The sequence below is a fragment of the Pelmatolapia mariae genome, unplaced genomic scaffold, assembly GCF_036321145.2.
Source record: "Pelmatolapia mariae isolate MD_Pm_ZW unplaced genomic scaffold, Pm_UMD_F_2 NODE_ptg000123l+_length_129325_cov_1, whole genome shotgun sequence".
In the NCBI taxonomy this organism is placed as follows: Eukaryota; Metazoa; Chordata; class Actinopteri; order Cichliformes; family Cichlidae; genus Pelmatolapia; species Pelmatolapia mariae.
Genome location: NW_027051833.1, coordinates 97,411 through 111,355, shown reverse-complemented (window position 1 = coordinate 111,355; position 13,945 = coordinate 97,411). Strand labels below are relative to the sequence as shown.

The window sequence follows — 13,945 nt, the reverse complement described above, 5'->3', positions numbered from 1 at the left end:
AAGCAGTTTCAGCCTGAGTCACGTTGTCAAAATTTTTTGGACTCGCTTGTTAAATATGTTTAATTATATACACATCAGTGTGTTTTGTTCAGTGTGCTGTGCATGGATTTGACACCAGGATAAGGGATTCTTCCAGGTTTCATGGAGACTAAGAGGCTGACTAAATCATGATGGAATCCTGTAGCTGGTTCCCGGGTTCCACTGGCCAAAGCCATCACATAACAGATTTATTTATATCCCCGAGTCACTGGCTTCGCCAAAATCGCCAAACCAGCTTTCAGCAAACCAGCTCAGGTTCACAGCAAAAAAAAACCTAGCACAAGCACGTGCGTTTAGATGTCTTTTGGGGTCATCATCTTGCTATGAAATATACCCATTCTTAACATTTTTTCTTTTCCTTTTTAGACTTCTCTTTCTATTTATCCTATTATCAATTCAACATTTCATTTACAACTTTTTTCTTATATTTGGCTTTAACTTGTGCTTTTTGTGTCTTATTGCACAATTGTAATATTTTACATTATTGTATTTTGCACAACTCTGTTGCTTGTGAAGCTCGCACACAAGAATTTCACTCACATGTACTGTACCAGTGTACCTGCACATGTGATGTGACAATAAAAGTGATTTGATTTGATTTGATTAAATACCTCACTGTTATACCAAGACATTTTAAACCTAAGTCTTTAATCAAAGAACTTCTTAAGGAGGGTTTTTGGCTGAGAGATGGCGCAGGTTTGCCATGCAGTGGTTTTTAGCCCTTTTCTCCTCATTTCTCTGCTTCTCCCCTCCTTCCCCTTGTCTCTCACGTGGATGCGGCGAGAGCAGCATGAGGAGGAACGTTAAAAAAAGAAAAAAGGCTCATCTTTTTTCACTGGGGCAGCTGTGCTGGTTTGCTGTCCCCTATTTGTGTCCTCTCTTCTCACAATCTATACACCTCTGCTCTTTTCCTTCTTCATTTTTCCATGCTTCCTTCGTTTTTTTCTCGTTTGAGTTGTTCAGCTTTGTCTTTTTGATCTCAACTAGGTTTTCCCTTAAATCGCTTTCACTAACATTGTAGCAGATCTGAAACATGTGCAGGCAAGTGCAGGCTGCAATAAAAGTGAATTGTGTGTTTTTGACAGTCGCTGGACTGGAAAAATGAAAATCTATTCATGAAATTGAAGTGTATAAAAGACATTTCAGAGGCTTGAAAGACTAATCTTTAAAAATTTAATTGAAATGTTTTTATTGGATTATGTTTTGATCTAAGAATCAGCTATCACCATCACAATGATGATCAGTCACATGTTTACACACATTTGGCATTCTAGCTGTCTGTTATTATGCATCATATGGTCAAGCGGGTCCCACAACAATTTATTGGTGTTGGTGTGCTACCTGATTCACTAGAGACAGAATGTCAGATGACTGCTTCACTTTCTAAATAGTTGTTGCAAGTTTTGGAGCAGTGCTTTGGGTCACTGCCCTGTTATGGGAGGAAAACAGCTCTCATTAATGTTTGTCCACAGGGTGTGGTGCTGTGTTAGAAAGTAGTATGATACAGTACCTACACTTTACCTTCATTAAAATACCCCAAACTCACAATTTTCACAATGCTCTTTTTTAGTCACCTTAAGCTGTCTCTTTGTAAAACATTACAATTTCCCCCCCGATATTCCATCCAGTATTATTTTTATTTAATTTTTGACTTTTTCCTCATGTTAGCAACTTTGCCTGGGAGTTGCAAAGAAGGCCAGAGTCTAATGCATTTTTTGCTCAGCTGCACACCAGGTCCTCCCAGATTAGAGCCAGTTTACACTGTTCAGTGATAAGAGTATTAAGTACTTTTGCTGGAATTTCAGAGTTTTTTTTATAATGTCCCTTGTGGAACAGCAGAGTTTCTTAAAGCAAATATATGATGATGATGTGCTTTGGAAGAATTTTTTTATACATATGTAGATATTTTAATCAATACCTTAAAGGCGCCATACACCTATAAAGTTGTATTTTTTACTTCTTTAATCAGCAGAGGAACTTGTAGGTTCACTAGCATATATTTTTTTCTAGTTAATAAGTAGCCTTTTAAAAATGTTGAACTTTATGTACCACAATGTGCCACTGCAATGCAAGATTGGTTGCTGTCACTGGGCCTCTCATTAGTATTATCTCTGGGGGGTTTTTTATTGATATTGCATTTAATAGCAAATGTGTTTTTCTTTTGAAAGCAGGCTGTTTCTCACACAGCCAAAATTTTCAGCTCTAGTATAAGGTGTTGTACTTTTCAGCTGTTGTATATTACATAAAATGAGCTGTACATGTTAATAATTAACCTCTGAAGGTACCACAGACAGATACTTTTATCACTGGCATTTACAGATAGACTTGTTGGTTTTCAAGTTTCCAGTTATCTACTGAAAATTACTTGAGAAAAATGAGGAGACTGTTTGTTTGTTTGTTTTTTTGCTATATTTATAACTTTAAAACTTCTGTTTTGTCATTTGTGTTAATGCAAATTATCTTACCAGCAATAATTTGGTCTCTCTCACTCTAGAGAGGATCACGGGGGTTATTCAATCCTTTTTCTATAAACCTCTCTCACTCGGTATTAAGTCCTCCACACTGCCAAAAATAGCCACGGGTTCTCCTTTGGGAATGACAGCAGAGCTTTGCTGTAATAATCTGTTTGTGTATGTCTGTGTACATGCATGCGTGCTTGCATCCGTGTGTGCCTAGTTTCAAAAGCGTTTACAGAGACATCTTCCCCAGCACAGCATCATTTAAGATTGAGAAAGAATAGCTGTCGGCTGTGTTTTATTACATGCAGGGGAACTTTCACAGCTGAAACCAAAACCTATTAGGAAATAAATTCCTTTAGCTTTTCTAAATAACTTATCTCTGAGCATGGCTTTGAACTTGGTTGATGAGACTCCCTGTGTGTTGCTGGTTGTGCGTGTGGTTGTGCATGTGCGTGTCTGTGAGCATGAATAACTTGCACAGGACATAAATGTTGCTTGATCAGCACAAGCAGACAGAGGCCCTGACAGGAGAAAACAACCGCGACAGCAGAATCAGAGAAAGAAAAATATAGGACAAGAATTCCAAATGGCGGGGTGAAAGAGGCAGAACAGAAAGAGGGGGTCAAAATAACATAGCATTACTTCCCTGCAAACAGTGTGCAGAGATTCCTAAAATGGCTGAAAGTTGTCAGCAGGGGTGAAATGTTTAAAGAGACAGGAGCAAAATAAAGGGAACGAAAAGAAGATCTGAACACATAAAAACAGGTTATCTCTGCAGAAACATTCTTAAATTATGTTCCTGTTCACCTTTTTAGACTGTGAGACCACCAGGGGTTAACATAGAATACATTAAAATTACTTAAACAACAACATTTATAGCAAACTTTAGCTTTGCTTGCATGCATAGATATAATGTAATAATGACACCACCTACAGGTTACTCATCTGTTTTGAGTTAAAAATTATCAGGAAAACTGGTGAACCTACTTCTACATTATAAAAGCTGGCATCAGCCAGCAGGTCTCCTGGGTTCAGTCAGACAAACACTACACAATTTCAAATCTTCTCTAGCAAAAAAGACTAAACACCCTTAATTTTGGTCTCGCCCACAGTTAAATCGGTGTGTTTGACATTGGTAGGTTTGTTACATTTGATCTTGAACCCAGTAACCTTGTCACCTTGTTACTTTCCACTCCCCTGTGTTTCAGGCTCACTCTTAGTGTTTTAAACATTTAGCACAACACTGAGGGAGGACAACAACACAACAGCAACTTCTTGTTTTCAGTGAGATCGCTCTGTAGTGAAACAAAGTTACAAATGTGATCTTGAGCGTTACCTTTGAAAAAGTAAAGAGCATTTAAACAGACGTTAAATGGTGGGGCTGGGATACCACATGCAGTGTAGGGACCTAAATACTTAGACTGAGAAAAGAAAAGCAGACAGACAGAGAGAGAGAATAGGCGGAGGTCAGTGTGGTCGCCAGCTGTTTGAGAAGAATAGACCGTTATATAGAACAGAGGGCGGCAGATGGCTAGTCAGCACTGACACACGCACACACACACACACACACACTATTTGCACATTCAAATGACAAAATATGAAAACTTGCCCCCTGCCTGACTATTCACATATAATAACTTCTATATCATTTTAGATGTTTGAGGTCTCTTTCCTGTATTCCTCACACATTCAGCACAATGGAGGTCAGTTAGAATTATTATATTCTGTGAGAAAGTCTGCATTAAAATTCTAATTTAACACAAAAATAGTGTAAACTAGACTCATTTGTCTTATTCTGTTATATCTAAAAAGAAGTGGCACAGATCCACAACAGCTGATTTTTATTATTCCCAGTATGATTTATGTTTTTTGGCCTTCTTGCATTTTTTTTTAGATTTTCAGCTTTAATCTGCAGATGTTTCTTTGATAGTTTTATTGGGACTTATCTGTTCTACCAGAGGCTTTTTGCTTGCCAAAAAGTTTTTTTTAGGTCACTATTGTTTATTTCACCTTCCAGTTTACTTAGTGTGTCTACATTTAAGTCCTTTTTGTGATCACGACATAAAACATGCAAGCAGCTTACAGTAAAAGTGCAACTCTAATGCATAAATTTGTCTCTGTGACCTGCTTTCTTGCCATATTCAAAGAGAGCAGTCTCCTGCAGAGTTATCCAAACATGCAAGACTTGTTGCATTCCAAAAAGGACATCTGATCATGTGGCCATAAATTATCCACCTTTATAAGGAAAGGAATTCCTGTACAGGGTCGGGAATAAACTGACAAAAAGTAACATCGTGGTGTGGTTTACAGCCCATTAGCAGTGAGTCAGAAAATATTTTACAACTTTTTTGAAGGTCATCAAAGTAATGAAAACTTGAATGAAAAACAAAGTGCCACAGTTTGGTTGACACTTTGCTGACACCTGCTTGCTGATTTTGTGAGGAGTTTTCAGTGAGTGCTGCTGTGGTTAAGATATCCATTGAGATAAAATCATATCACATATAAATATGTTCACATAAACATCCTTAAATTCTCACACATACGCTCTGGTCAGATCAGAGAAAAGTTCACAATAGCAGCCCACTAACAGCTCACTGTAAACACATTATACAGTATTCAACAAACAATTTTCCCCTATGCTAAATCATATATTATACAGCGCTTTCCCCGATGAGTCCTTTAAATTAATTGTTTGGTACTATCATCAATACAACTTAAGAGGAAATGTGTTTCTTTTCTTTTCATGTTGCATAAAAGGTGCTGAGGACAGGAGAGGTGTAACGAATGTTTCGTTTATGAGTTTATATATCTGTAACATTAACTGTAGCCCATTTATTTAAAAAAAATACATTCGAAAAAGGTGTTTTCCCAGAACACAGTGAATTGCATCATTGCTTTTTTTTTTCATGGGTATACACAATGTCATCAGCTGTAGGTACTGATCTTTAAAGTTTCCTGTGAAAAATACCTAAAAACAATAAAAACAAAAGGTTTTCGAATCCTTGCCTGAAGATAACCAGTACTGTATCACTTTGGTGACACAAAATAATAAAACTTGGCAAGATGTAAACTATTTTCATGCCAGCAGGTCCAATTTTGTCCAGTTTAACTCCACATTATTACCATATAGTGTTAATAAAAGATCCCACTGGCTTTCTGATGAAAGTTTGAAGTGTCATCAGCACCAGATACCTCCTAATTAGTGCTAAGTAAAAGATTAATAAGATAAAGAAATGTCAGGATGGCTTCCACCTTGCAACAGGCCGAGATAACGATCCGATAATCTCATTAAAAGGCTCCAAAAGACCACAAACACAGTTAAGATGTCCAGTTCAACGACTCACATTAGCAGAGGTGAGGCCTAACAGAGAGATACTGTCTACAGTTACCTTTGTTTACACACACCTACCACACCCTTAGCAAAATTTAAAAGTTAAAAAAAATCAACAATCATAGATTTGTTTTAACCTTTTGTTGTTGCCTTTTTGGTATGAGACTATAAACATGTCCTTTTCATGACTAAAGTTGGGTGTTTTAATATAGAAGAAAGCCTCAGTAGCCATTTCCCATGCTTTTATTTCAAAGGCCAAGAGTTAGCTTTTCACACCCTTCAAAAGGTCCTTTAATATCACGTTAGAGATGATTAAACAAAGCATAAACAATTGTGAAGCCAACAACCTTATTACAGGCATCATCATAGCTGGATTTGTTGTAGAGATGTTATAGTGGGAACATTTTATAATTGAACATTTTATAATTTTGTATGGATCTATTTATGTAGTTGGTCCCAGAAGCTGAAACACTTGTTTACCAAAAGACTTGCTTAGAAATGCAAAATAAAGCAGGACATAGGGCACATAACAGCATACAAATTAGTTTGGGTCATGACTTGTGAGAATACATTCTTTCAGATGGTTCCCAGAAAAAGAAAGAAAAAATAAAAAATCTGAAACCCAGTGGAACAACAACAACAACAACAACAGGCTCATTCAACAACTGCAAATTGTAGGTCGTCCCCAGTGGAGTGAAAGAGCTTCATTGCAGCTACATGCAAAATCATTATTCAGTGTGTGAGTTACTGGTCATGAATTTATGCAATAAATCAACAAAGAGACAAAATAAAGGACAACATGACAAAATGCAGTTTGCATTTTTGTCGCTAAGATCTGGAGATAATTAATAGCAACTGATAATAGCCCACATGATCAAAAAAACAACAACATACGCATATACACCTTACATACACACAAGAAAGCAGCTCAGTGACCACACTGTACTCAACACAAAATTTGTACGGTCACCCAAAGGTTACTTATGTGCCTTCCTGGTTATTTTGTTTCTTCAGATCTGTAAATTACAATACAGAAAAGTAATAATAATATTGTATGTCTATTTATTCCTTTGACTCTGTCATAGGTCATGGATTCAAAGCTGTGATCCTTTTTTGACCCTTTCTTGTGATTTAAATGCCCCGGTCCTCTTAGAACTTCTTGCCACATCAGAGCCAATTAAATCAGATTTTTACTTATCCAGTGAAGCACGGATTGACCTTGCAACATATATAGTTCATTCTGAGCTGAGCTTGTGTCAGTTTCTGCTGTTGATGTGACCTGGTTGGATCCACAACACACAAATTGTTTAAAAAGGAAACAAAAAACAACGATTCTGAGATTTCATCTGAAATTATTTGCAGCTATGGATCTTTATATAAGTGTTGAAGTGTGGCAATGAAAATAAAAACAAACATGTTAAGTGAACTATTAACAAGTCATTAGTTGACAGATGAAAGCCTCTTTGTTTATGATTATGTAACAGGAAAAAGAAAAGGTAAACAAAACTGTTTTAAAACTATCCGGTATAACTGACTCCACGTTAAATGATACTGTAAGTTTAAGAAATGTAAACTTAGTATCTGTGTCATGTTCAGATTTAAAACATGCTTTAAGTGATAAATCATTCAAGCGTCTTCGCTGCTGTATTTATGCCCAGTAACCATTTCCAGTAGTCTCGGCGTCTTTATTGTTCTCCTTCGTCGGCTAAGCAGTGACATCATTCCCCTTTCACCCAGTTCTCCGGCGGCTGCAGTGCGAGGTAACTTGCGGTCAAACCGCGATGCATTCAAATGCCGTTCTTAACTTCCGAAAACCGAAAGACAAGGATAGAAAAAGAAATAGAAAAAGAAATATGTCTGTCCCTTGTTGGGCCTTTAAAAATATTTAAAAGAATAACATACACAATAAATATGATAAATATACATATTGTAAGACAAAAGTCAAACACACAAAATATCACAGAGCACAGGCTGCAGTCGAATAACGTACCAATGTTTTTTTTGTTTGTTTTGTTTTGTGTTTTTTTAATGATTCCAGTCATGCTCCTGCTTTAGGCAATGACTAAAGGCAATGACTTCCACACTGATGTTTTATTCCATTAATGATGTTCACAGATGAATCGTTAGTACCTTCATCTAGTCTATGTTTAACATGGGCTCATTTTTCCAGATAGGCTAAATATGTATATCTGCTGACATCTGACAAATATGAATTTAAAGACTAGGCTGATTGTGTTATGCATGTGTCTTTAGGCCATTCTGCATTTTTCACTTCCTGAGAAGAGAGGAATGTAAACTACATTCTGTGGAGCACTTACGGAACAGTGACACTGGCTGCCATAATCATAAATGATACTGCCCTACATGAATGCCAGACAATAAAACACAGTAGTCCGTTATAGGAGTTTAGAACAAGAACCTCATTATTATTTTATCTTACTATCAAATGTTTTTGTCATTTCTCAGTAATTTTTAAATCAAATTTCCCACAGCTCCTGAATGTTACATAAGATGTCTACGTTGCATGCAGGGAGTCGATATAACAGAACTCCTGAATACGGGAGTCATTTTTGTAGCCTGCTGCTTTCATGACAGTTAGAAGAAAGGTGTCCTATTGTTGTTAGACTCATTCTATGTTTTCTGTGACAATCATTAGATAAATATATGCACATATAAGAAAAAAAATCACAAACTCCCGTCTCGTGTTTATCTCGCCGCATTGCTTAGTGCAAAAGACCACGGGTGGCATGTGGCACTGACACGGTTTTAAAAACCATGCAGTTTTAGGGCAGTAATTTCTTTAAAGCACAGCAAACAGATGTGACACATTTTTTGCGATGCGGAGTTAAATTTAGGTGATATGTACACCACCCCCCTCCTACTCTGCTTTTCTCCATCGTTCTCTCTGCCGGGGTTACTATCGGACAAACCTCCCTTCCTCCACTGCCGGGGTTACTATCGGACAAAATCATCCTCCTTCTCCTCCTCCTCCTGTTCTTCTTCATTTTCATCCTGACCTGTTTTATTCCTGTTTTTCTGCTCCCGCATATTTTTCAAGCATAGGTACTCCTTAAAAAAATATAATATGTTTCTCCAAGGAGGACAATTTACGAGCTGCACGGCTGAAAGTGAAACATGTTGCATGGTAATTAAATCCTGCAAAAAGAGAGAGACCGGGGTTACTATCGGTCAACCCGAAAACGAGGAAGCTGAGACACTTTTGGTCCTTATTCAAAAACGAAACAAAGAAACGATTCATTAACTGAGATAAAGACACATTAAAATATTTACTCACAGAAATAGGAGATGAAAAGATCAGTAGATATGCTTTCAGTTGCATAAGGGAGAGAATCAACAAGCTGTATTTTAATGGAAACCCACATTCAGAAACCCAGAATAAAAACTGCCTGCAAGAAATTCTTGAGAAGTCCTTATTGAAGAGATTATGGCTTCTTCACCTCATCACTCAGATCAACCTTGACATGGGAGCCTTGTTCCCTTGTTAAGCCCATGTGCTTCTCTTGTGTTTTTCACATTTTAGACACAAGTAAGTGTCTCAGATAACAAGCTTTATAAGATGATTGTGTTGTGTTGTGTTTTTTGAAACAGCAAACTACACCAGTGACACTGATATGTTTGTTTTTCAAAGAAGGCTTTAGTCCCATGTAATAATAACTATGGTCTTTCTCAGTGGTTTCAAGGACTTAACCAGTTAATTAAATTAATCATTTTCGATGCCTTTTCTAAAGAGACTGACTAGACGTGCACCATAACTGTGGACCCTTATTAATATCTCAGAGTTTACATCACATTATCTGTGCAAATTGCGCCTTAGCACAAACAAGGCTGCTAACAGTGGCTTGATTTCTTAGTCACGATGAGTCACAATAAGAAAAAGTATTTTCTGGCATATTTCCCTTCCATTACTTTTTCACATTTTCAGTGGGAAGTACAAAAATGCTATGACAATGACATTTAGGAAAAACAAGAAGTCACAGTGTCTGGTTTCAGAGTATTTTAAGACAGCAAGAATCAGAGGAATAAAACTGACTCACAAAATCCACACAGCAAAATCTAAATGGTGCACACAAGTATAAAATTCTCAGCTCTGTTCAGTCCAGAAGGATAGTTGGAGATGCCTGTTTTCATTAGTGTGAGCTAGGAGGATTGAGAAACTGTGTGATGTAAAGTTAGTTTCATGAAAACTGATCAGAATATCTGTCATTCCTGTGAAGTGTTCTTCAGTTCATTTATTGCAATTATATGTAAAGGGTTGGTGTCTTTATTACCACTGACTGGAGAACAATAGTTTGCCATGGCTGGCACAGTGTGAGTTCGCTTACTTGATCACAACACTACAAGCTCTTAGGAAATTAATGTGCTTTTGGATTCTCTTCTAATTCAGACTTGTGACCACATGAAGATATGACCGTTGGCTTGGATCATTCAAATGTTCTTTATTGGTAAATAAATAGTTAGTTAGTTACCTTTGTACTGATGATATATATACATTATTGGGTTGCCAGCTCACCAATGTATACTATTGTAATTTCAAGACACATTCCTCTACAAATGCTGTATCATTAACCCTTACTTTTCTTGACAGTGCATTTATTAAACTGTTTTTGAACATTAGAAATTCATTAGTCTTTATGTGTGAGAGGGGGGGGGGGTATCATTTTGGCCCCTCGGTGGGCTACAGAGTTCAACAAGGAGCAAATTTGTCCCCAATAGATTTTAATCTGCATGTTTATGAATTATCAAAGGCATTCAGAGCCTATAAAACTAAGTGCATAGTTGGTAATATTATGTATGCAGATGATCTTATGGTATTTAGTCCTAGTAAGTCTCTAATTCTTCACACATGTTCTGCTTATGGTGTGGAAAACAGTATAGAAATATAGAGAAACAGACACAACGAAAGAGCACTGCACTATGATTTGTAGAACCAAGGAGGATGGATATCAAAGATTTTCAAGTTTAAATAATCAGATAATAATCTTACTGTCTGTAATAAGGTTAAATATCTTAGACATCTTTCTGCAGATCAAATGACCAACAATGATGATATTTAAAAGCAATGTCGGATGATGTATACATGAGCAAACATCCTCTTACATAAATTTAATGCATGTACAGACAGAGTGAAGATTGCTCTATATGGCTCATCTGTGAATGAATTATAGGAGAATGAGTTTACAGAAAGTTCATGTAGCTTATGAAGTATGAAGAACTTTGAATGCTCAGGTAAATTAGAAAAACTATATAAGAACCAGTTACCATTTAGTTTATAACGAGGCTCACATTACTGAGGAAACCAGCTGACTCAGTGCATGTGAGACATTTGTAACTGCTGGAGTCAGTACATTTGAAGCATTATTAAGAATGAGATCAGTGTGGAGGTTAATGGATCTAAGGTTTGGCACCATATCAGTCTTCATTGTGGAAACACTGGTATAATTGTCTCTTTGTAGGAAGGTGATTTGGGTGTCTGAAACATTGTGGTGTATGATTTGTTTTGTTTCAATGGAATAAATAAAGATAGAATGATTATTGATTGTTTCACTCAAGATTACTTTGGACAGCCAAAGAAAATGGACAATTATTGGAAATATCAGTTTTGAGAAAAACACTTGTTGTGGTCGGGCTCTCTTTTTTAATGCAGACAGATGTTTTTAAAAACTATGGAAACTTGAGCAAGGTTTTGCTATATTTTTTTACATTTTTTTACACAACAGAACTGTGTCACAATGCGTCTTTTTTGTGGATAAAATAAGCTGTTTCAATAAAGAGATTACACAGATTCCATTTTATTTCAGATCCCTTTGTTGCAAAGAGAAAAGAAACAACGATTTGCCCAGAGAACTTAAAGTGTGCAGCTCAGTCAAAAGCTAATAACCATTATATGTATCTAGCTGAAAGACTAATTACCTTAGTGTTTGTGTACACTGCCTTCAGTTCAGCACTGACTGAGTTAACAAAACGTAAACACAGACTCTAATGAAACAATGAACTGTCCAGAGTTGTTACAGTAAACTGAGAAGGAGACATGCATCTTAGGATCCACTTGGCTTTGTCAGACAAGCATTCGTTTTGTCTTTAAGTACTCTGAGAGCTTTCATTTAGATCTCTGTAATGCCTGCTGGGTGAGTTCTGTAGCCCAGAAGCAGTTTAAATTTTCCCTAGTTAGTCCAAAGTCTTCAGATAAAATAAACAGCTAAACAGGTTATTGTATAACTCAGTCAGTGAATTACTGTTACTGCATGACCTAGATAACTGTGATCCATCTTCACTGATTCACAAAATTCTGGAGATTCTGTAACTGATTACTGTGACAGACAGGAGATGGTGCTTTAATTTCACCCCATGTTTAGAGAACAGTTATAGTTATATAGTTAGTATATTGAGGTTTATAATGTTTCTTTTATTTTCTAAAGCTGAGTAATTTGAAGTTTGCAAGATCACAAAGGACGATAAGACTCTGGACAGATTCTGCAGTTCATTTAGTCAGTATTCATTGCAGTATATCAAAGGACATGTCATTGCCAGATGACTGTCATGTTCTTTGTACATCAGAGAATCTGTGTAATACATCATGCACCCATCTTGCAGCTTTTCTCAAACATCAACAAAGGCTTACCAGTAAACAAATAGAATCAGTGTTGGTGGGGGGGATTGCTGGTCCTTATCCCTTTGATACAGACCAGCAAGAGAGAGAGAGAGAGAGAGAGAGAGAGAGAGATTGAGATAAAGAAAAGTCAAAACTTTTATCTTGCAAAAAATTGACAGTAGTGGTGTTTAATTTGTCAAAAGATGTTTTTTTTTCTGACAGCAGAAGTTGTTGCCAGTTGTCACTGACTTTGTGGACATGCAAAGGTTTTAGAGTTGTTCCTGAATGGAAGTTTGTTGGACAGCAGAGCTATCCAGTTATCCATATTTAACCACACTTAGCAAGTTGACAAAGGTTTTGGGGCTAGTGAGCAGGCAAAGTGATAGAGATAGTGTTCTCTCATTAGAATAGATTGTAACAATTTTTCTTGATTCTTGAAGGCATTGGTTATTAGCATTTCATTAAAGAGCCTGAGTTTACAGATTCTTACAGATTCTGTTAAGATTAAACAGAATCTACAAGAATTTCTGTTTTTGCTTCTCTTTACATTCAAAGAAAAAGAAAATTTAAAAAGTGATGATGTGAAAGTTGTTTTTTGTAAACTTGGACACAGTCATTGATCAAAGTGAAAGTGGTGGCCTGATAGACGCATATGAATGACCAGCAGCAACTTGTGGCAGCTATAATTAAACTTTTGAGATTAGTCAAGTTACACAAGTTATTAAATATTAACATTGTTCAGTCAGTCAGTAAGTTATGAACAGGCCACATAAAACATATCTGACATGTGTCACATCAAGAGACCACAGTGCAATACAAAGCAAAGAATTACAAATAAAAGCTTCCTAGTTTCAGAGTTCGGTGAAAGACATCAAAACTCAAACTCATCTCGAAGGGGATTCTGCTGGATTGCATCCCTTTGAAGTGGATCTATTTACTTACCCCAGCAATGTTATCCCAGCTGACTGTGATAGCACTGCTGCAGCTCTGAAAGAGGATAATCTCATTTCTTATCCAAATCACTACAGCACATAGTTGCTGTACAGCATCTACTGTTTATTGTGCATTACCGTATCACTCCACGTGACCTGGAGTGGTCTTAGCCTGCCGTGATCTGAGTTTAGGTTTGAAGGATGAAAGCAGCAATTAGAAATGAAGCAATGACAAGCTAACATCCATGCGCTTTCTAAGCCGCTTATCCTTTTCAGGGTCACAGAGGGCTGGAGACTATCTGTGCACACATTGGCCAGGAGGCAGAATACACATATACAGAATAGAACCACATTAATATTCACCTATAGTATTGCTTTTCAGGAAGAATACAAGTGTACAGTTTGTTGATTGAAAATCCAGTATTTTTGCAACTCCCTTGTTTATCTACAGGACCTTTTGAAATAGAAACTGTTCTGTGTTTGTATAGGCCTTTTAAACATTCATTCTCTAAATTATCAATATATCCATGCCCATTACCCACACAACATATGGATATGGAAATGTTATATTTAC

At 36.8% G+C, this 13,945-nt stretch overlaps 1 long non-coding RNA gene across 1 annotated transcript; it reads right to left on the bottom strand.

Annotated features, from left to right (window-relative positions):
- Positions 1-8,710: 8,710 nt before the first annotated feature.
- On the bottom strand, positions 8,711-13,611 carry LOC134622667 (uncharacterized). The gene is made up of 5 exons (XR_010093054.1): positions 13,510-13,611; positions 13,382-13,426; positions 12,470-12,520; positions 9,125-9,156; positions 8,711-8,985 (listed from the first exon to the last, which is right to left on the bottom strand). It is a non-coding gene; the product is annotated as an uncharacterized LOC134622667 (long non-coding RNA).
- Positions 13,612-13,945: the final 334 nt, after the last annotated feature.